A 23,806-nucleotide genomic window follows, 5' to 3' on the forward strand; every position below is an offset into this window, starting at 1 on the left:
AGAGAGTAAGTATGTGTACGATTCTGTAGAAGTAAGTGTAGTGGTGGGTGTATAGCTGTATATGCAAGTAAATGGATGTTTGATAGTTTATTTGCATGTGTGAGTTTGTGTGTGAGTAACTCTATAGATGAGTGTCAGTGTGTAATAAGATGTATAGGTGAATGAGTATATATGATGAGTGAGTACATGTATGAGTGCCTATATAGAACTGTTAGTGAATGACTGGATGTGTATGTAGATTTTGGAATTACTAAATAGGTTGTTCTAACTGGAATTGGTATCTCAATTTTTTTGAAAATTTTAGGTTCTATTTTTGAATGTGTGTATCAAGGGTTATATTACGCTGAGAGGAGGTCTGTCACTCTTTCACAAGGATGATGTCATCAGAGATGTCATCAGTGATGTTATTTGATATGTCATCAGTGATGTCATGAGTGATGTCACTGACCATGTCATGAGTGATGTAATATGTGACGTCATCAGCAGTGCATTGCGGGCTCCCGAGTTATAGTTAATTATAACGGGGGAATTTCAATGGTTTTGTATGAGTGAAATGTCCAGCTAACTATAACATGTTTGAAACCTATGGTTTTTCAGTGAATTTCTAAGGTTTTTTAAATGCTATTTTTTAACTATAACGTGTGTGAAACCTATGGGGTTTTCAGTGAATTTCGAAGCTTTTTTAAATGCTAATTTTTAATTATAACGCGGGTAAAACCTATGGTTTTTTCAGTGAATTTCTAAGGTTTTTTAAATGCTAATTTTTAACTATAATGTGGCTGAAACCTATGGTTTTTCAGTGAATTTCAAAGGTTTTGTAAATGATAATTTTTAATATGTATTAATTGGTATATTTTTTAATACTGATTTACTACATTATTTTAAAGGATTTATTTTTAGATATTTTATTTTTTAAATTACATTACATATTTTTTACATAACTTGAAAAATAAATGTTTTTAAAAATATCGAAATTGTGATATATTTTTTTTAAATATGTTTTTAATTTATATATATTTTATATAGCAGGCAATTATATCCTATGGAAGAAAATTCAAGTTACTGGTAAGTACAGTTAAATTTGCTTTTCAGGAACAGTAGTGAGCTGAAAGATGCAGCACTGAGGTCTCTCCTTAAAACAGCTGAGTAAATCGGAATATGTAGTTCGGCTGATGAGGAATTTTTTGAAGTTCCAAAACTCCACACTTAGAAAAAAGTTCAAGTAAAACATGTGAATGTTACCCTATGTGAATGAAATTCAAGTTACTGTAACTACGATTAGAATAACTTTTCATTATCAGTAGTGGGCTAAAAGATGCAGCAGCGAGGTCTCTCCTGATAACAGGTGAGTAAATCGGAATTCGTAGTTCGGCTGATTTTAGAGAAATTTTATAAAAGTTCCAAAACTCCACACTTAGAAGAATTTCCAAGTAAACCGTGTCAATGTTAGCCTATGGAAGGAAATTCAAGTTACTGTAAGTATGGTTACATTTACTTTTCAGGGTCCGTCCTGGGCTCAAAGATGCAGCACTGACGTCTTTCGTGATAACAGGTGAGTAAATCGGAATTCGTAGTTCGGCTGATTTTACAGGACTTTTTTAAACTTCCAAAACTCCACACTTAAAAAAAAATCCATGTGAAACCAAATGTTAGCCTATGTAAGGAAATTCAAGTTACTGTAACTTTGATTAGAATCTTTTTTCAGGATCAGTAGTGGGCTGAAAGATGCAGCACTGAGGTCTCTCCTGATAACAGGTGAGTAAATCGCAATTCGTAGTTCGACTGATTTTAGTGGAATTTTTAAAGTTCCAAAACTCCACACTTAGAAGAATTTCCAAGTAAAGCATGTCAATGTTAGCCTAGGGAAGGAAATTCAAGTTACTGTAAGTATGGTTACATTTACTTTCAGGGTCCATCCTGGGCTCAAAGATGCAGCACTGACGTCTCTCATGATAACAGGTGAGTAAATCGGAATTCGTAGTTCGGCTGATTTTACAGGACTTTTTTAAACTTCCAAAACTCCACACTTAAAAAAAATTCCATGTGAAACCAAATGTTAGCCTATGTAAGGAAATTCAAGTTACTGTAACTTTGATTAGAATCTTTTTTCGGGATCAGTAGTGGGCTGAAAGATGCAGCACTGAGGTCTCTCCTGATAACAGGTGAGTAAATCGCAATTCGTAGTTCGACTGATTTTAGTGGAATTTTTAAAGTTCCAAAACTCCACACTTAGAAGAATTTCCAAGTAAAACATGTCAATGTTAGCCTATGGAAGGAAATTCAAGTTACTGTAAGTATGGTTAAAGTTACTTTCAGGGTCCATCCTGGGCTCAAATATGCAGCACTGACGTCTCTCATGATAACAGGTGAGTAAATCGGAATTCGTAGTTCGGCTGATTTTACAGGACTTTTTTAAACTTCCAAAACTCCACACTTGGAAAAATTTCCATGTGAAACCAGTCAATGTTAGCCTATGGAAGGAAATTCAAGTTACTGTAACTACGAGTAGAATCTTTTTTCTGGATCAGTAGTGGGCTGAAAGATGCAGCACTGAGGTCTCTCCTGATAACAGGTGAGTAAATCGCAATTCGTAGTTCGACTGAAATTAGTGGAATTTTTAAAGTTCCAAAACTCCACACTTAGAAGAATTTCCAAGTAAAACATGTCAATGTTAGCCTATGGAAGGAAATTCAAGTTACTGTAAGTATGGTTAAAGTTACTTTCAGGGTCCATCCTGGGCTCAAAGATGCAGCACTGACGTCTCTCATGATAACAGGTGAGTAAATCGGAATTCGTAGTTCGGCTGATTTTACAGGACTTTTTTAAACTTCCAAAACTCCACACTTGGAAAAATTTCCATGTGAAACCAGTCAATGTTAGCCTATGGAAGGAAATTCAAGTTACTGTAACTACGATTAGAATCTTTTTTCAGGATCAGTAGTGGGCTGAAAGATGCAGCACTGAGGTCTCTCCTGATAACAGGTGAGTAAATCGCAATTCGTAGTTCGACTGAATTTAGTGGAATTTTTAAAGTTCCAAAACTCCACACTTAGAAGAATTTCCAAGTAAAACATGTCAATGTTAGCCTATGGAAGAAAATTCAAGTTAATGTAAGTATGGTTACATTTTCTTTCAGGGTCCATCCTGGGCTCAAAGATGCAGCACTGACGTCTCTCATGATAACAGGTGAGTAAGTCGGAATTCGTAGTTCGGCTGATTTTACAGGACTTTTTTAAACTTCCAAAACTCCACGCTTAAAAAAATTCCATGTGAAACCAAATGTTAGCCTATGTAAGGAAATTCAAGTTACTGTAACTTTGATTAGAATCTTTTTTCGGGATCAGTATTGGGCTGAAAGATGCAGCACTGAGGTCTCTCCTGATAACAGGTGAGTAAATCGCAATTCGTAGTTCGACTGATTTTAGTGGAATTTTTAAAGTTCCAAAACTCCACACTTAGAAGAATTTCCAAGTAAAACATGTCAATGTTAGCCTATGGAAGGAAATTAAAGTTACTGTAAGTATGGTTAAAGTTACTTTCAGGGTCCATCCTGGGCTCAAATATGCAGCACTGACGTCTCTCATGATAACAGGTGAGTAAATCGGAATTCGTAGTTCGGCTGATTTTACAGGACTTTTTTAAACTTCCAAAACTCCACACTTGGAAAAATTTCCATGTGAAACCAGTCAATGTTAGCCTATGGAAGGAAATTCAAGTTACTGTAACTACGAGTAGAATCTTTTTTCTGGATCAGTAGTGGGCTGAAAGATGCAGCACTGAGGTCTCTCCTGATAACAGGTGAGTAAATCGCAATTCGTAGTTCGACTGAATTTAGTGGAATTTTTAAAGTTCCAAAACTCCACACTTAGAAGAATTTCCAAGTAAAACATGTCAATGTTAGCCTATGGAAGGAAATTCAAGTTACTGTAAGTATGGTTAAAGTTACTTTCAGGGTCCATCCTGGGCTCAAAGATGCAGCACTGACGTCTCTCATGATAACAGGTGAGTAAATCGGAATTCGTAGTTCGGCTGATTTTACAGGACTTTTTTAAACTTCCAAAACTCCACACTTGGAAAAATTTCCATGTGAAACCAGTCAATGTTAGCCTATGGAAGGAAATTCAAGTTACTGTAACTACGATTAGAATCTTTTTTCAGGATCAGTAGTGGGCTGAAAGATGCAGCACTGAGGTCTCTCCTGATAACAGGTGAGTAAATCGCAATTCGTAGTTCGACTGAATTTAGTGGAATTTTTAAAGTTCCAAAACTCCACACTTAGAAGAATTTCCAAGTAAAACATGTCAATGTTAGGCTATGGAAGAAAATTCAAGTTAATGTAAGTATGGTTACATTTTCTTTCAGGGTCCATCCTGGGCTCAAAGATGCAGCACTGACGTCTCTCATGATAACAGGTGAGTAAGTCGGAATTCGTAGTTCGGCTGATTTTACAGGACTTTTTTAAACTTCCAAAACTCCACGCTTAAAAAAATTTCCATGTGAAACCAAATGTTAGCCTATGGAAGAAAATTCAAGTTACTGTAACTATGATTAGAATCATTTTTCAGGATCAGTAGTGGGCTGAAAGATGCAGCACTGAGGTCTCTCCTGATAACAGGTGAGTAAATCGCAATTCGTAGTTCGACTGATTTTAGTGGAATTTTTAAAGTTCCAAAACTCCACACTTAGAAGAATTTCCAAGTAAAGCATGTCAATGTTAGCCTATGGAAGGAAATTCAAGTTACTGTAAGTATGGTTACATTTACTTTCAGGGTCCATCCTGGGCTCAAAGATGCAGCACTGACGTCTCTCATGATAACAGGTGAGTAAATCGGAATTCGTAGTTCGGCTGATTTTACAGGACTTTTTAAACTTCCAAAACTCCACACTTGGAAAAATTTCCATGTGAAACCAGTCAATGTTAGCCTATGGAAGGAAATTCAAGTTACTGTAACTACGATTAGAATCTTTTTTCAGGATCAGTAGTGGGCTGAAAGATGCAGCACTGAGGTCTCTCCTGATAACAGGTGAGTAAATCGCAATTCGTAGTTCGACTGAATTTAGTGGAATTTTTAAAGTTCCAAAACTCCACACTTAGAAGAATTTCCAAGTAAAGCATGTCAATGTTAGCCTAGGGAAGGAAATTCAAGTTACTGTAAGTATGGTTACATTTACTTTCAGGGTCCATCCTGGGCTCAAAGATGCAGCACTGACGTCTCTCATGATAACAGGTGAGTAAATCGGAATTCGTAGTTCGGCTGATTTTACAGGACTTTTTTGAACTTCCAAAACTCCACACTTAAAAAAAATTCCATGTGAAACCAAATGTTAGCCTATGTAAGGAAATTCAAGTTACTGTAACTTTGATTAGAATCTTTTTTCGGGATCAGTAGTGGGCTGAAAGATGCAGCACTGAGGTCCCTCCTGATAACAGGTGAGTAAATCGCAATTCGTAGTTCGACTGATTTTAGTGGAATTTTAAAGTTCCAAAACTCCACACTTAGAAGAATTTCCAAGTAAAACATGTCAATGTTAGCCTATGGAAGGAAATTCAAGTTACTGTAAGTATGGTTAAAGTTACTTTCAGGGTCCATCCTGGGCTCAAATATGCAGCACTGACGTCTCTCATGATAACAGGTGAGTAAATCGAGATTCGTAGTTCGGCTGATTTTACAGGACTTTTTTAAACTTCCAAAACTCCACACTTGGAAAAATTTCCATGTGAAACCAGTCAATGTTAGCCTATGGAAGGAAATTCAAGTTACTGTAACTACGAGTAGAATCTTTTTTCTGGATCAGTAGTGGGCTGAAAGATGCAGCACTGAGGTCTCTCCTGATAACAGGTGAGTAAATCGCAATTCGTAGTTCGACTGAATTTAGTGGAATTTTTAAAGTTCCAAAACTCCACACTTAGAAGAATTTCCAAGTAAAACATGTCAATGTTAGCCTATGGAAGGAAATTCAAGTTACTGTAAGTATGGTTAAAGTTACTTTCAGGGTCCATCCTGGGCTCAAAGATGCAGCACTGACGTCTCTCATGATAACAGGTGAGTAAATCGGAATTCGTAGTTCGGCTGATTTTACAGGACTTTTTTAAACTTCCAAAACTCCACACTTGGAAAAATTTCCATGTGAAACCAGTCAATGTTAGCCTATGGAAGGAAATTCAAGTTACTGTAACTACGATTAGAATCTTTTTTCAGGATCAGTAGTGGGCTGAAAGATGCAGCACTGAGGTCTCTCCTGATAACAGGTGAGTAAATCGCAATTCGTAGTTCGACTGAATTTAGTGGAATTTTTAAAGTTCCAAAACTCCACACTTAGAAGAATTTCCAAGTAAAACATGTCAATGTTAGCCTATGGAAGAAAATTCAAGTTACTGTAAGTATGGTTAAAGTTACTTTCAGGCTCCATCCTGGGCTCAAAGATGCAGCACTGACGTCTCTCATGATAACAGGTGAGTAAGTCGGAATTCGTAGTTAGGCTGATTTTACAGGACTTTTTTAAACTTCCAAAACTCCACGCTTGGAAAATATTCCATGTGAAACCAGTCAATGTTAGCCTATGGAAGGAAATGCAAGTTACTGTAACTACGATTAGAATCTTTTTTCAGGATCAGTAGTGGGCTGAAAGATGCAGCACTGAGGTCTCTCCTGATAACAGGTGAGTAAATCGCAATTCGTAGTTCGACTGAATTTAGTGGAATTTTTAAAGTTCCAAAACTCCACACTTAGAAGAATTTCCAAGTAAAACATGTCAATGTTAGCCTATGGAAGAAAATTCAAGTTACTGTAAGTATGGTTACATTTTCTTTCAGGGTCCATCCTGGGCTCAAAGATGCAGCACTGACGTCTCTCATGATAACAGGTGAGTAAGTCGGAATTCGTAGTTCGGCTGATTTTACAGGACTTTTTTAAACTTCCAAAACTCCGCACTTAAAAAAATTTCCATGTGAAACCAGTCAATGTTAGCCTATGGAAGAAAATTCAAGTTACTGTAACTACGATTAGAATCATTTTTCAGGATCAGTAGTGGGCTGAAAGATGCAGCACTGAGGTCTCTCCTGATAACAGGTGAGTAAATCGCAATTCGTAGTTCGACTGATTTTAGTGGAATTTTTTAAAGTTCTAAAACTCCACACTTAGAAGAATTTCCAAGTAAAACATGTCAATGTTAGCCTATGGAAGGAAATTCAAGTTACTGTAGCTACGATTTGAATTACTTGTCAGGATCAGTAGTGGGCTGAAAGATGCAGCACTGAGGTCTCTCTTGATAACAGGTGAGTAAATCAGAATTCGTAGTTCGGCTGATTTTACAGGAGTTTTTTAAACTTCCAAAACTCAACACTTAGAAAAATGTCCATGTAAAACCAGTCAATGTTTGCCTATGGAAGAAAATTCAATTTACTTTAAGTATGGTTCCATTTACTTTTCAGGGTCAATCCTGGGCTCAAAGATGCAGCACTGACGTCTCTCGTGACAGGTGAGTAAATCGGAATTCGTACTTTGGCTGATTTTAGAGGAATATCTTGCTCAATAGTGAAGAAAAGGGGGCGGGCCTGAGGACACATGTGTGAAAACCCGCCCTGTGGCGCGTTTTAGGTTGGGGAATATATTCCTCTTCAATCCTGAGGTACCTCCAGTTTGCTCCAGGGAGCTGTGTTGTAGAGATGTGTTCAGAGGGCACGCCCCTTTTTACAACACTCTGCAACGCAGATCCATGGCACTTACTAGAGGAAGCCGTTCAACTAGTTGGCCCCTAGGGGACCTCTGGATTGAAGAGGAATATATTCCCCAACCTAAAACGCGCCACAGGGCGTGTTTGCACACATGTCACCTCAAGCCCCGCCCCCTACCTTCACCACTGTGCAAACATGCCCCGTAACGCGTTCTAAGTTGGGGGTTTAAGTCCCCTTGCATACTGGGGGTCCCTGGGGACCAACTAGCACACCAGGAACTTTCAGTATTCACCAGGGGGCTGCGTTGCAGAGAGGTGTAAAAAGGGGCGTTGCCTCATTACACCTCTCTGCAACACAGCCCCCTGGCACGTTTGCAGAGGGGGAACTAATTTCCCTTCCATACTGGAGGTCCGTGGGGGCCAACTAGCCCACCAGGAATCTCCAGTATGCGCCAGGGGGCTGCGTTGCAGAGAGGTGTAAAGAGGCCACGCCCCTTTTTAAGCCTCTCTGCAACGCAGCCCCCTGGTACTTTTTCAGAGGGGGAACTAATTCCCCTTGCATACTGGGGTCCCTGGAGGCCAACCAGCCCACCAGGAACCTCCAGTGCGCGCCAGGGGGCTGCTTTGCAGAGAGGTGTAAAGAGGCCATGCCCCTTTTTACACCTCTCTGCAACGCAGCCCGCTGGCGCTTTTTCAGAGGGGGAACTAATTCTCCTTGCATACTGGGGGTCCCTGGGGGCCAACTAGCCCACCAGCAACCTCCAGTATGCACCAGGTGGCTCCATTGCAGAATGGTGTAAAAAGGGGCATGGCCCCTTTACATGTCTCTGCAAGGGAGCACCCTGGCCCACACTGGAGGCTCCTGGTGGGCTAGTTGGCCCCCAGGGACCCCCAGTATGCAAGGGGAATTACTTCCCCCTCTGCAAACGTGCAAGGGGGCGCGTTTGCAGAGACGTGCAGGGAGGAGGCGTGGCCTCCTCCCAATCCCATTTAAAAAAAAAACTTTTAAGAAGGGGGGATGTGAAGCCCCCCTTCTTTTTCTTTTTTTTTTGGCCCTGGGGACCCCATCCCCCAGGGCCTGCTCCCAATTTTTATTTAATGTTTTTTTTAAAATCTGGAAAGGGTCGCGTGGCCCCGGTCCCGTGGCCTATTTCGGCCCTGGGGACCAACCCCCCAGCGCATGGCCAACATAATTTAATTTTTTGTGGCCCCCCTAAGGCCCCGGGGACCCCATCCCCCGGGCCTGCCTTTTTAAAAAATTATTATTCTTTTTTTTGGGAGGGAAGCCGCGTGGCCCCCCTCCCGGGCCACTTCTGGCCCTGGGAACCCCATCCCCCGGGGCCTGGCCTTCCTCGTTGGAGGCCGTGGAGGGGGTCCCCAAGCCCCCACAGTCCTTGCGGGAGCCGGCATTGCTTTTCTGTATGGGGAGCAGCTAACAAGCTGCTCCCCATACAGAAAAGCAATCGGCTTTGATTTTTGAAAGAGAGAGCAGGTGCTCTCTCTTTCAAAAATCAAAGCAGTTTCCTGTGGTAGGGTGGAAGCCACGATGCTCCCGCCCTACCACAGCAAACAGCAGTGTCCTGGGGTGGGCACCCCCAGACACTGCAGGAGCCGGCCCTGGGGGGTGGCGGTCCCCAGGGCCATCAAGGACTCCAAACATGTACGAAGCCCCGGGGGGTGGTGGTCCCCAGAGCTGGGGGGTCCGTCACGGACCCCCTATTTGCATATTAGTGCCCCTGGGAGGTGGCGGTCCTCAGGGGTGTGGGGGGGCTTGAGCCCCCCACACAGGTTTTATTGTATAAAACAAAGCCTCGGGGGTAGCGGTCCCCGGGGCTGCGGGGGGGCATGAGCCCACACATACTTAAAAAGAAAGCCCCGGGGGTGGCGGTCCCCGGGACTCGGGGGCCCCTGGGGCTGCGGGGGGATCATGAGCCCCCCCACTCCCCCACATACTTAGAAAAAAAGCCCCGGGGGGTGGCTGTCCCCGAGGTTCGGAGGGCCTTAGAGGCCCCCCATCACTAAAAACAGAGCCCCGGGGGGTGGCGGTCCCCGGGGTGCGGGTGGCTCTATGCCCCCCGCTAGAATAATAACTTTGCCCCAGGGAGTGGCGGTCCCCAGAGCAGTGTGGGGGGGATTGGGGGCCCCCCACACTTTTTATAAAATATGCCCCCGGGAGCTAATTTTTAAAAAAGCACACCGTGGGGTTTTTTTTTCGCGGGGTACGCGTACCGTACACGTACCCCGCGATTTAAAAAAAAATAAAAAAATTGTTTGGCCTTGGGGGTCCTTGTGGGACCCCCTGAGCAGCCCTAGGGGGTCAGGGTGTTTTCTACCCTTCCCCCTTTGCGTGTTTTGCGCATTTGTTTTCAGCTTTCTTGTGCCTCGCTGCTGCACCAGGAATGGCAAAAGAGATGGGCTGGAACCGAGTCCCGAGAAATCACAGCAGATAACTAACTTAATAACAAGACATATTGCATTGCATATGCTTCTTTTTCTTGCTGCTCTGAGTGAACTACAGTGGATGCTGGCAGAAGCACTTTCACTTTCAGCAGTGGGCTGACCTAAATGGCCTGTGGTGTTGCGCTGAGGGAAAACTTGAAATTTTCTGGAAGGGACGGGGTTTGGAGGGAGAGGGGGTTTGTTGGAGTGAAGTGGATGCGTAAAAAACAGAAATATACACATGGACGCCATGCTGAAACACGATGCGCGGCCGGCACCTGTGTAAATTAAAGTGGAAGCATAAAAAAATATATATATAAACACGGGTGCCATGCTGTAACATGAAGCGTGGCACATGTGTAAATAAAAGTTATGTGCGGGCGGCCAGTGAAGCGGTCACTGTAATGATTAAATGAAGGGCGGCACAAAGTATGAGAAATAGGCAACTGTAGTGATCCGTGAGGGGGGGCGGGAACGAGGGGGGGCGAGAACAAAGACACCTCTTGCCCGAAGCGGCGACTGTAGTGATCTGCGAGGGCTGGGCGGTTACACTATTCAAGAGGGCATGGTCAGTTACCTCCCAAGATGGCCTCTCATGCGATTGCTGCCTTTCTTCAACTCCATAGTTTATGTAGCGCCAGTGAAGTCATGGTTTTTCAAAATAGCACATGGCAGTAACAAATGTATATCTCTAGATATTTATAAATACAAATACACTTGCATGTGAAAACAAAACAGCCTTGCCTATCTCTCCTTCGATGCCTGTCACTACATCATTACTGAAGAAGGCAGACACTGCAGGCAAAAGCACTCCACCTGAGGGGTGGAGCCTCAGGCTGATCTGATCGGCAGAAGCACTTTCACTTTCAGCAGCGGGCTGACCTAAATGACCTGTGGTGTTGCGCTGAGGGAAAACTTGTAATTTATTTGGAAGGGACGGGGTGTGGAGGGAGAGGGGGTTTGTTGGAGTGAAGTGGATGCATAAAAAACAGAAATTTACACATGGACGCCGTGCTGAAACATGATGCGCGGCGGGCACCTGTGAAAATTAAAGTTTGATGCATAAAAAAATAGATATATAAACACGGGCCCCCTTTTTCTGCTTCCTCGTCGCGGTTCCTCTCCCGTCCGGGGCGGGTAAAGAGGCCTGACATACGGCACTTGCCCCACGGAGGCGTGCCCATGCACATTCGCTAGAGGCGGCTGAGACATCGCGCGACTCGGCGGAGACAAAGGCTGTAACGGGACAAGTTGTCGGCCATTGCGCAGGACATGCAGTGCCCACGCTTAGGTCCATGTGCCCCTGACGTAAAATGCTATAAAACAGGGGGTGACCCAATTAAGTCAAAGGACCTGGGTAGCAAGTATTATAGTGAACAAGTGGTCCTTGACATAGATTCAACATATAACAAAGTTTATAAATTCTAGTTCAATTGTTTTTTAGTCAGCTCTAGATTAAATCTATATAGTTGGTAGAATAAATACATTAGCCCAAAATGACAAGCTTATACATAAAGAGTTACCCGACACTCAAGAATTCAATTGAATCCAACTGGATTCTCTGATTTAATATATAATTTTGAAAAAAGAGAATGCAAGTATTTACATGTTATAATCAACAAAAATCTTATTTAGTATAAAAAGATGAACGTGCACAGAGAAAGATAAAGATTAGTGCTCAAGTGATTGATCAAAGAGATCAGGAAAACAAGGTGTAGAAATTTACTATATACAAAGTAATGAGCCTGCCCTAACTAACGCTTGTAAAAAATTGATTCTTTTTACTCGCTTCTAATTGTCAAACACAGCCTCCATTGTCCTTAATTTGCACTCTTGGCAAGGGGATTCGGAGGGAGAGGGGGAGGGAAGGGGGGGCAAAAACTAATAGATGCAGGCTCCAAAGGGAGAAGTGTCAACGTTTCGACCCACATATAATCCGGGTGGTTAGATTCCTCAACTTAGGGTCTTCATCAGGACGGGATCAGGGAGGGATAGGGAATGTTTCCAAGTGCACGTCGTTTAAAAACCAATGTCAATGGGCACCCTTTTGTGGTGAAATACCATGCGTGCGACGATTAGTCCGCACCAAAGGTTTTTTGTTTTTAGTTAGGCGCACCGAATCTTTCAGGCGGTGTTGTCCAAGAAATTAATCGGTGCAATCTCTGATTATTCTAGAAAGCGCGGAGAGGTCAAAACGCTGCCTTTCTCGTTCCTTCGTCTCCGCATTCCACAGACGCGAAGACGAAGGAACGAGAAAGGCAGCGTTTTGGCCTCTCCGCGTTTTCTCAAATATTTAGAGATTGTACCTCCGTGACGTAGTGACGCCGGTTACTTAGCAACCAGGCATACACGGCGATCACGCTCGCTTCCGCATTGCGAAGACGAAGGAACGAGAAAGGCAGCGTTTTGACCTCTCCGCGCTTTCTAGAATAATCAGAGATTGCACCGATTAATTTCTTGCACAACACCGCCCCGAAAGATTCGGTGCGCCTAACTAAAAACAAAAAACCTTTGGTGCGGACTAATCGTCGCACGCATGGTATTTCACCACAAAAGGGTGCCCATTGACATTGGTTTTTAACCGACGTGCACTTGGAAACATTCCCTATCCCTCCCTGATCCCGTCCTGATGAAGACCCTAAGTTGAGGAATCTAACCACCCGGATTATATGTGGGTCGAAACGTCGACACTTCTCCTTTGGAGCCTGCATCTATTAGTTTTTGCCCCCCCTTCCCTCCCCCTCTCCCTCCGAATCCCCCTGCCAAGAGTGCAAATTAAGGACAATAGAGGCTGTGTTTGACAATTAGAAGCGAGTAAAAAGAATCAATTTTTTACAAGCGTTAGTTAGGGCAGGCTCATTACTTTGTATATAGTAAATTTCTACACCTTGTTTTCCTGATCTCTTTGATCAATCACTTGAGCACTAATCTTTATCTTTCTCTGTGCGCGTTCATCTTTTTATACTAAATAAGATTTTTGTTGATTATAACATGTAAATACTTGCTTTCTCTTTTTTCAAAATTATATATTAAATCAGAGAATCCAGTTGGATTCAATTGAATTCTTGGGTGTCGGGTAACTCTTTATGTATAAGCTTGTCATTTTGGGCTAATGTATTTATTCTACCAACTATATAGATTTAATCTAGAGCTGACTAAAAAACAATTGAACTAGAATTTATAAACTTTGTTATATGTTGAATCTATGTCAAGGACCACCTGACGTAAAATGCAGCAAGAATTGGACAACCAATCCGACTGTCCGGGCGGACCTCGCATTCCTAAGCGTACTTTAAAGAGCTGCATAATCCACACTTAAGACATGGGCGGGTCGGGGCGAGACCCCGAAACTGCTCCCAAACCTTCCATTGTGTTCCCCCGTGATAATTTTTGCTTAGGCGGGGACGCTTGGCAGGCATGGACACCACCGCGAGCCCTGCGCGAAGGACCGCAAAATAATACCTGCCGGTGAGTGGGGCGAGAGCAGCACGCACTGGAAAACGAACCTGCAAAGCCTGCATACATACATCCCTGCAACATAAATAGCGCAGCCCACTCCTGCAAAAGACACGATGGAAATAACAAAAACATGGAGTGAAAAAAAAAATCTACCGCCCGCCGCCGCATGACGTTTTAAAAGGGGCGGAGAGAGAAAAACATCACCGGAACGCCCACAAATCTGCTCTTGGGACCCCCTTTTTTCTCGGCCCTCACTTGACGAATCACCCCTAAACTTTCAGGGAATTAGCGGAGCAGGCCATTTTCTTGGAGATATTTGCGAAGATTCGTCCACCAATGCCAAAGTTATTCCAAATAGAATGTTTCGGATTTTCAATGGAAACTAGGTTTTAACTATAACTACCTACTGGCGACCGCCAGTAGGTAATATATATATATATATATATATATATGTCACCTATACAATTTAAATCAGGGAAGCTAAGAAAAGCTACTCCCCTTATCCTATCTCCCAGTTCTCAAACTAAACAAGTTCTGAAAGAACTTTACCATTTATGTTAGAACTGCAATCTTCCTCAGCTATTTTACAAAACTCCCAAAAACGACTTGATAATCTTGCTCAATTCCTCTTGAACAAGATCAAATTAATACGTAAAAACATCCAGGTAGAAACGTTCTACACCTTATTACCTTCGTATAACAACTTATTGTAATGATGTGCCTTCTTCCCCCAATAACTCTCGGAGCCGGATTGCTGTGTATTCTGTTTATTCAAGTTATATCGTACAAGGAGCGCCGAGCATGTCCTCTGCCCAGCCTGCTCGCGCGCTAATGCCTCGCTGCGCGCGCTGCCTCCCTACGTCACCGCAAGTCACGTAGCTACGTGACGTGCAACGCTAGAGCGCTCACTACATATCTCCACTTTTTCCCAACGAACTATATGTACAAGTCCTGACTCATGTCGTAGTCTCTGAATCTCGTAGGCTGGACCACCGCCCTTCCCCTTCTCGTCAGTCTTACCGGGGCCGTGGCAGTTGTCGCTTCGCTCTCGTTACCACATCCTAGCGCAGCCGCACTAGGCTCACTCCTGCTCCTATCCTCTTCACTCAGCTGCTCCCCACTCGCACCAATGTCCTCTTGTCGTGTCTCCTCGATGTCTGTATCCTCTCCCCCATATTCACAGGGGGTCTCGCTGTTGCTTTCACTATCTCCATCTGTCCTGTTGACCCTCCAGCAGAGTATTTTGTTGCACCTGGCCATGCGGTCCTGCGACCACACATTTCCATCGCTCAGCAATGCCGCCCTACCTCTTACTTCCACTACTTGCAGGGGCTTGCTGTACTTGCTTTCTCCCTTTTTCTGCAGTGTGGCCAGTTTTACTCTCACCCATTCTCCTTTCTCCAACGAGGTGTCCTTTACATTCCTCCGCGCATCATAGTGTTTGGTGTACACAGATTGGGCTCTTTCCAGGTTGGCCTGCACCACGGCCGGTGACCATTCGCTCTTGATTACTCTTTCCTTCCATATTCTGTTGTCCTGAGTGAAGGGTTCCCGGCCTCTGAGAATCTGGAATGGGCTATAGCCAGTGTTCGTGGGTGTTATCTTATATGCCCATACCATGTGCCAAATCTCTGCTTTCCAGTCTTTGTTGTCTGAGATTGCCGCTTGTATCGACCCCATCACTACTCTATTAAAACGTTCCACCAACCCATTCCCCGCGGGATGGTATATGGCTGTGTGTTTTGCAGTGATGCCATTCCTCCGCATGAATTGGGACCATTTTTCAGATCGGAATTGGGGGCCGTTGTCACTGAGGACACACTTTGGGATGCCCTCTCTCACAAAAGTTTCGGCCATGAAACTCACTATAGTTTCCGTGTCCATTGTTTCTTCTATTCTCAATTCCGGCCATTTGGAATATCGATCCACCATGACGCAGATGTATTTCTGTATTCCTTGTGCATTCAGGACAGGACCCAAGATGTCTATAGACAGTTCCTCCCACGGATTCTTTGGAGGATCAAACTTCCCCAGGGCTGGGCGCAGGGGTTTGAGTGTTTTATCTGCGCCTTGGCACCTCGGGCACTCTCTAACGTGTCTCTCCGCTCTTATGTCCATTCCCGGCCACCAATAATTTTGTTTGGCCCTCAGTTTCAGCTTTCCTGCTCCTAGATGGCCCTCATGCAATATGTCCAACAACAGGGGGATCATTTTTGCTGGTGGTATTACTCTCTCTCCTCTAAACATGAATATGCCTTGATCATCCATTGATAGTTCCTCCCTAACTTCGAAGTACGGGATGAGATCTCGCCCTGTCTTGTTTTTGTCTGGCCAACCCCTTACTATATGGGCTTTCACTTCTTCCAGAACGGGGTCTTCTTCGTATGCTAGTTTCCATTCTTGTCTGCTCACTGTTGTTTCTTGGTCTTCCGTGAGTGCGACCCACTCTTCCGCTCCCTCGCTGCGTTCTGTGCTGGGCTCCATTGCTGCCGCCCTGCTTAGGTAATCCGCCACCTTGTTCTTATTTCCCGGGATATGTTCCACATCATATCGGAATTCCATTAGTTTGAGTGACATCTTGGAGATCCTTGGCGTTGCGTCTGCATGTCCGCTTGATGTGAGTACCTTGAGCAGGGGCTTGTGGTCAGTCCTCAACCGGAACCTGGTGCCCCACAGGAATTGCCTAAACCGAGACATGGCCCACACTACTTCCAGCATTTCCTTCTCGACCACGCTATATTTCTTCTCAGTGTCGCTCAGGGTGCGGGATGCGAAGCATATCATTTCCAGTCTCCCTTGGCCGCGGTCTTGCATGAGGACTGCTCCCATCCTTTGTCGCTAGCGTCCGTTGTGAGTACTGTGCTTCCTTGGGGGTCGAATCCTTGTAGCGGGACAGCTCCTGCCACCTCCCTTTTCACCTTTTCAAATTCCTGCTGGGCCTCTTCTGACCACCGGAATTCACTGTTATCTCTTGTGAGAAGTCTCATGTTGTGGGTCTTTGAGGCGAAGTGTTCCATAAACTTTCCGTAGTACTCTGCCATCCCCAAGAATGATCGGACTTCCTCCTTGCTGGCTGGTGGGGGTGCGTCGCAGATGGCTTTCACATTTTCCGCCTTGGGTGTTACTCCTCGTGCGCTTATCTCATGGCCCAAGTACGTCACCTTTTCCATTCCTATGCGGCACTTGGTCCATTCTGCCGTGAGGCCCTTCTTTTCCAGGATTCCCAATACGTCATTCAGTTTCTTGTCGTGGTCGGATCTGTTTCGTCCCATCACCAAGATGTCGTCCTGGAAGTATTGGACCCCAGGTCTGTCCTTGAACAACTGGTGCATGAGTTTCTGGAACACCGCTGCCGCTGAGGCTAGCCCGAACGGCATGCGGCGGAACTGATAGCACCCGAAGGGGGTTATAAACGAGGTCAATTTGCGGCTCTCCGGGTGTAGTGCAATTTGGTGATAAGCCGATGTTAGGTCTATGGTGGAATACCACTGGACGCCCCTCGTGCTGGCCAACATCTCCTCTATTCGGGGTAGGGGGAACTTCTCTACCACAATGTTCTTATTCAATTCGCGCAGGTCAACGCATAGACGGACCTTGCCGTTGGGTTTCTTCACCACCACCAACGGCGCCAACCATTCGGCGCAGGTGATCGGCTCGATGATCCCTCTTTTCTCTAGCTCCCTTAGCTCCTCCTTTACGTCGTCCCTCACAGCCAATGGGATGTTTCTCACCTTGTGGGCCACCGGCACCGCTCCCTCCTTGAGGATAATCTTGTGTGCGAACTTGTCGAGTTTCCCCACTGTGCCCCCGAAGACAGTGGGATATTCCTTCCTCCATCTGTCCGTGTCAGGCCCCTCTTCTTGCTCCGTCAGCAGGATCTGCTCCTTGCCTCCTGGGTCCAATTTGATGCCTAAGTCTCCTTGGTCGAGCCACCCCAGGACAGAAGGGCCTTTCTCGGAGACGTACAGCTTGCACCAGGCTGATCTGCCCCTGAACTCGAAGTTCAGCTTCCTGCATCCGGCCATGGGGATGCGGTCTCCATTGTAGGTGACGGGACGTATGTCCAGTCTCTCCAGTCCGGGGCCCAGTTGTGGAGCAAACTTCTCCTCCCAGACAGTTCTCGGAATTATGGTGTATGGTGATCCTGTGTCTGCCACCACTTGGATTCCAACACCTCCTATAGTCATATCCAGGATTGGCTTCATCGTCCTCCTTCCGTCGGTACCTCGGGCTTGGCCATCCACGCTCAGGATCTCGTCGTAGATGCAGAGGACCGTCACCACCTCCTCTTCAGCCACTTCGTCCAGTTCCTCCACTTCATGCTCGACGTACTTCACTGCATTCTTGGACGCTTTCTTCCTGCACACTTTCTCATAGTGGCCGATAATTCCGCAAAACATACATTTGGCGCGAAACGCGGGGCACTTCTGGTTGTGCGCCTCGTGCGACCAACTTCCGCACCTGTAGCAGGACCTCTTGTTACTTCCCGCCGATTTACCAGGGGGGCCTGGGTTATTTTGCCATCTGCTCGGACCCTTCTCTGGCGGTTTCCGTGTTTGGTGGTCTCTGTGGTGTTCTTCGTCGCCCACCTTATTCACTACGCCGCTGGGCACGGGTTCTTTCTTCGCGGCCGCTGCGCACCTTCGCGCCAGTTCGGCCCTCTTGACTATCACTAGTACGTCCTTGAGTGAGGTGTCGCCTGCGGCCCATAGCTTGTCCTGCACATTACTGCACGTGGTGTGCATCACCACCTGGTCTTTTATGAATTCACTTTCCCAGTTGGCGTACCTGCATGAGGATGCTAGCTTTCTCAGCGCCGCCACATACTCTTCCACCGTTTCCCCTGGTTGTTGTTTCCTTTGTTGGAAGTTAAACCTGTCCACTGAGACACATACTGATGGTTTGAAGTGTTCATCCAGGTCTTCCATTGCGTGTGCGTACACGTCGTCATCCGTCGCCTCTCTTTTCTTAGGAACCAGGCTTTTGTAGATCCTCAGGCCTTCCGGGCCCAGGTTTAGCAGTAGGATACGTTTCTTTCTCGGTGGCTTGAATTTCTCCTCGCTTTTGTCTTCCAGCACTTCTATAAAATTATCTATGTACTCCTTCCAGTCCTCCCATTTCATGAGGGGTTCCCCTGGTCTGGGAAGGAACTGGACCGGGGCCATCGCGAACCCCGCCTGCGCGCTCATCTTCTCGCCCTTAGATGTGGGCGGCGCACTTTCCAGGCTTCTCGGGCTCCCTGGCGCGCTGTTTCGTTCCTCCTCGCTGGGTAAGGGTGGGGGGCTGCTCCTTTCAGCCCCTTCCCGCTCAGGTGGGGTAGCCAGTGCGGTTCCCTGTGGGCCGTGGTCGTGACTAGCTTCCGGCGCGGGTTGCGTCGCAGCTTCTAGCAGGTTACTCACTGCGCGCCTGCGGTGCTCTGTTCCGTGTGCTTATTGGCTCTGTTGCGCTCCTTGTGGTGCCCGGTTAGGGTGTGGTCACGTGCGTTCCCTCGGGCCCTCCGTGCTCTCCGCTCCGCGACTCCGCTCCGTTTCTGCTGCTCGTCGCGTGATCTGTGCCGTGGGGGGTCATGGGTCGTTGATCCCACCCTCGTCGCCACTGTAATGATGTGCCTTCTTCCCCCAATAACTCTCGGAGCCGGATTGCTGTGTATTCTGTTTATTCAAGTTATATCGTACAAGGAGCGCCGAGCATGTCCTCTGCCCAGCCTGCTCGCGCGCTAATGCCTCGCTGCGCGCGCTGCCTCCCTACGTCACCGCACGTCACGTAGCTACGTGACGTGCAACGCTAGAGCGCTCACTACACTTATAACAATACCAGAGTAACATTTCCATTACACCAGTGTAATCTCATGTCATTTCAATAATTTCACATTACACTTGCAACATGATGTTCTTGAAATTATGGGGTTACAATCGTGTAATTACGAGCCATTAGTTTGAAAAATGCAGCACAAGTGCATAGAAACAACAAGAATTACCTCAACTAATGTGGCTTTCGTTTGCGATGCTTGTGTTTTTCACTATTTTTTGATGCAAAATGCAGGCTCCTGTTTGAAATGGACAAGAGGATGTATTCTCACATCAAAATATAATGTCAAATGTGGTTTTTAGTCCACAGGATTGTGCGTAATTTTGCATGATTTTATCAAAATGTTGCACAAATTATTTAAAGCAAATTAACTGAATGTTACCACACCACTGCTAACGACATACACACTATGACTAGTTTGAACTACTTTAATCTACTCCATTCATGCCATTTCTAAAGTGCCATGGCTACCCAGAGGGCCTCCCAGCACTAAAAAATCATACCAGTCCCCATTTCATAATAGAGTTAATTAAACAGCAAAGTCTTTATCTGGTTCCTAAAGGTTAATTCATCTTTAGTCTTCATTAACGCGATAGGCAATGAAATTCGTAATTTAGGAACCAGGTAGACAAAGATCTTCCACCACGTCTTGATTTGTTGACCTTAGAAATTGTCATAAGATAGAGAGCAGAAGAACGCAATGGTCTCTTGGGAAAGTAGAGACAAACCAGGAGGCTTACTTACAAGCCCCTTGTGCTGCTAGTAGGTCACCTTTTCCCATTTTAAAAGTGACGCACCTGTGGGGCAGGAGCTTATAGAGGGCCTGATGAACAATATACTGGACCTTGAAGGGTATCCTCTAGGTAACAGGGAGCTAGTGCAAAGAGGCCAGTGCTGCAGAAACAGGGTTATGTTTAAGTAGGTTCAGCAAGATAACAAGCAGTGGCATTTTGCATCACTTGAAGTCTTCTTACATCATACCAGGGATTTCCATGGTAAAGAGAGTCACTAGAGTCAAACATGACAAGACCAATGCTTTGTACCAGCAGTCTTCCTGCAGGCCCACCTCAGCCAAGCCCTACCATGTTTAGTTGTGATGGCCACGGCTGGTTACTATATTATTCTCCCAACTGATGGCATTTACATACTACTGGGTCTACTCTAATAATTTATATGACTGATCACACAGGTTATTTTGCAGCTCTATTGTGACATCTGGCAATCAAACCAATATTTGAGCCTCAGTGGTAATGTCTTGTGCAATTATCCAGGTTTTGGTGAAAGGTAGCATACAATAATTAGCTCATTTGGTCTTAGTACCTGCCCTTTCAACTGCTTTGCATTTTACGTTTTTAAAGGTTAAATTCGTGCTGCCACAGCTGAAGGGCATGTGTGTTTAAAAAAAAAAAAAAAAAGATTTTAGAGAACAAACAATAGTCCCTGTGAGTCACTGATGAGATTTTGGTTGAATCTGCACCGTGGACCGACAGTTGAAAAGGTTCTGTGCCTCGGTTTGATCGCTTTCAGCCACCGTCTCCCTGGCAGATGACATTTGGCGGTCCCAGGAAGTTAACTTCAGACGCAGCAGGCAGCATTTAAAAGATTCCTATTTGTATAAATTGAAGGATAAGATTTTCAAAAAAAAGAATAACCTCATTACATTATAAATACACTGTCAGAGAGCGATTATCATTTGACCTTTGCCGATGGACAATTAAAGCGCAAGGGGAATTATACAAGAGCCAGAGTCGAAAGCTCCAATAATGAAAATCAAATTACCTGGAGATTTAGATCGGAGGATACAGGTGCCGTGTGTGCAGACAATGGATCCAGCACTGTCTCGTTCTGCTCCCTGGATCAATAGAGGCTGTTTAGAGTAGGTGTTTCAGCTGCTAAAAGCTACTTCTGCCTTGTCACAGTGAAGGCATGGCACCAGGACTTAAAGCTGGTCGAGTTCTGCTCACCAGCAGGATTTGAAAATGGGGCACTGAACAAGTCCATATCGGGCTCTACATTCATGACCTTTTAGTTTAATTTACTCAGCAAAAAAAGCAGCCGGCAGCAGGCTGGACAGACAAAACATTCCCGGAGTAAATGACAGGTGCGGAGGCAGCTACCTGGCTCTAGGCCTGGGCAGTGAAATCTGCTCCGTTCGTGGTATTTTTCGTGCTCCGCAGAGTTTGCAGTGTTCTGCAAAACTCTGCTCCGCACAGTGGAGCAAAGTTTTTTCCACGCTCGCCAATGGTAAGTTGGCGAGCACGAGAGAGGAAAATCCAACGCTAGACCGCTTCCCAGCGAGATTTCTCAACGCGGGCTTTCGCAGATGATCGCTGCCGCTCGCATTGAGAAACCTTCTGTTCGTGCTGAGACAGCTGTCTCTCGAGTAGAACTTCTACTCGAGCGACAGAAAGAAGCAGCGCCCTCTTACACTGTATGTGATGCAGTTTGTGCAGATTTTATCGTGTAGGACAAATACCTGGCGTTAAAATCAGTGCTTACAGCGCAAGGAAACGCACTCCACCCCTCACTGAACTCTGCATAGCTTGGCAGAGTTTTTTTGCAACTTCGCAGACTTTGGCGTAGCGGAACTCCCCGAACTCAGCCCACTGCTCTTCCGCTTGTAATGCACCCAACCTGCACTTGCAAAGTAACAACAACAGAAATGGGAGGGGCTTCTTTTAATGTAATCCCAGACACAACATGTTGTCATTATTACTATTATTATTACATTTCTTATATAGCGCCAGAATCGACCCCCGAAGGGGCATCTCCGCGCTTGCCTTGGGAACCCGTCCTGGTTTTTCCCTGTGAGATAGCCCCTACAGGGCATCCCCAAGGTGAAAGCCAGGCATCCCGCCGCGGGGGGCCGTTGTGGAGATTAAGCAAGCTTAATGCCCAGAGTTGCAGAGTGTGAACCCATGATTAGGTCACGCACCGAAGCGAGAATTATCGAGTCCGTGGACATATGAGCTCAACACCCTGCCGCGTCGGGAATCGAACCCTGGTCCCGGGTCTGACCTCTGCTTCAGGGTCTGCCTGCTCTAACCAGTGAGCCACACTTCTCCACTTCTCCACTCTTCCTCTTTACAATAAAAGATCTTCTTCAGGCAGACTCCGATTAACCTGGTGATGGACTTTCCTAAGGGATGCAATGCACACTGGACTGACAGACCCTGCCTTTTTTTGTTGCTGAGCCACTGACTGACTACGTCACATTTTCTGTCGACACTAGAGTGGCAGAATATGAGTCTAGGGGTCAGTCGGCAGACGGGTTGATGTTTTAATTCTTTGTATTTTAGAAGCTGCAGGAAGAGTACAAGCTGTACCATACTAAGCCTTATGCGGGTCTTAACCTGCCCCCTCTTTTTCTGGGCCCTGGATGTACCGCAACTTGCACACTGCCTTCTCTTGGCCTGCGGGGACTGGAGTCAGCACCACTGCACTCTTCCTTTTCTTGGCTCCATAACAAGGGATCACACATACTAGCTGCCTCTCTTCACTCCTATCTCACACTACTTTGCTTTCTCTCTCCATTCCGCTCTTTGGTGCACACCAGTAGGTGAGGGGGGGGAAGCACTGACACGGACAACCAAATTAGTGTGAAAAAGGCCGCTTTATTGGAATCAGGTGCACCTACAACATTGTCCCACCTGGCCTGTGCCGAACAAAACTACTGCTCATTAAATAACAACTGCCTGACAGCCCCCCACCCCACCCCTAAAGTTAACCCCAACATTGCAACTTAAATACAACACATCCGCTCAGCAACCTACCCCTCGACTGAATGCCCCAGTGACCTCCATGACCTCACCCCCACCTACCATACAGTCCCAGGCCTCCAGCAAAACCACCCTATCTCCTTAGGAAAGCGCCCCCCAGTAACCGCACCTGTTCCAGCGACACCACAACTGTAAACCCTAACCAGTGCACCATCAACCAAAAAAACCCCTCAGGATCAGGACCCCCCCGTCACCCCAGACCCAGAAGGAAAATAATTAGGGAGGGAGGGAAGGACCACAAAACTGCCTACATGACCCTGGCTGCTGTGTTGCTGCACCACAAACAGTGTGCAGTGACACAAAATGGCCGCATATATAGCTAGCCAGCCCAAAACCAGCCCAAGGAGCCCAACCAGCCCAAAATCGCCAGCTACGGCGAGCCCCGCGAGTCAAACTTCCTCCCCCCTTCCCCTGGTGCCCCAAACTTTCCTGGGGGGGAGAGCCTCCCGCTGGTCGGCCACCACCCCAAATCCCCATTGGGGCACACCAGTAGGTGAGGGGGGGAAGCACTGACACGGACAACCAAATTAGTGTGAAAAAGGCCGCTTTATTGGAATCAGGTGCACCTACAACAATGTCCCACCTGGCCTGTGCCGAACAAAACTACTGCTCACTAAATAACAACTGCCTGACAGCCCCCCACCCCA

The sequence above is a fragment of the Lissotriton vulgaris genome, chromosome 11 (genome assembly GCF_964263255.1).
Source record: "Lissotriton vulgaris chromosome 11, aLisVul1.2, whole genome shotgun sequence".
NCBI lineage: Eukaryota > Metazoa > Chordata > Amphibia > Caudata > Salamandridae > Lissotriton > Lissotriton vulgaris.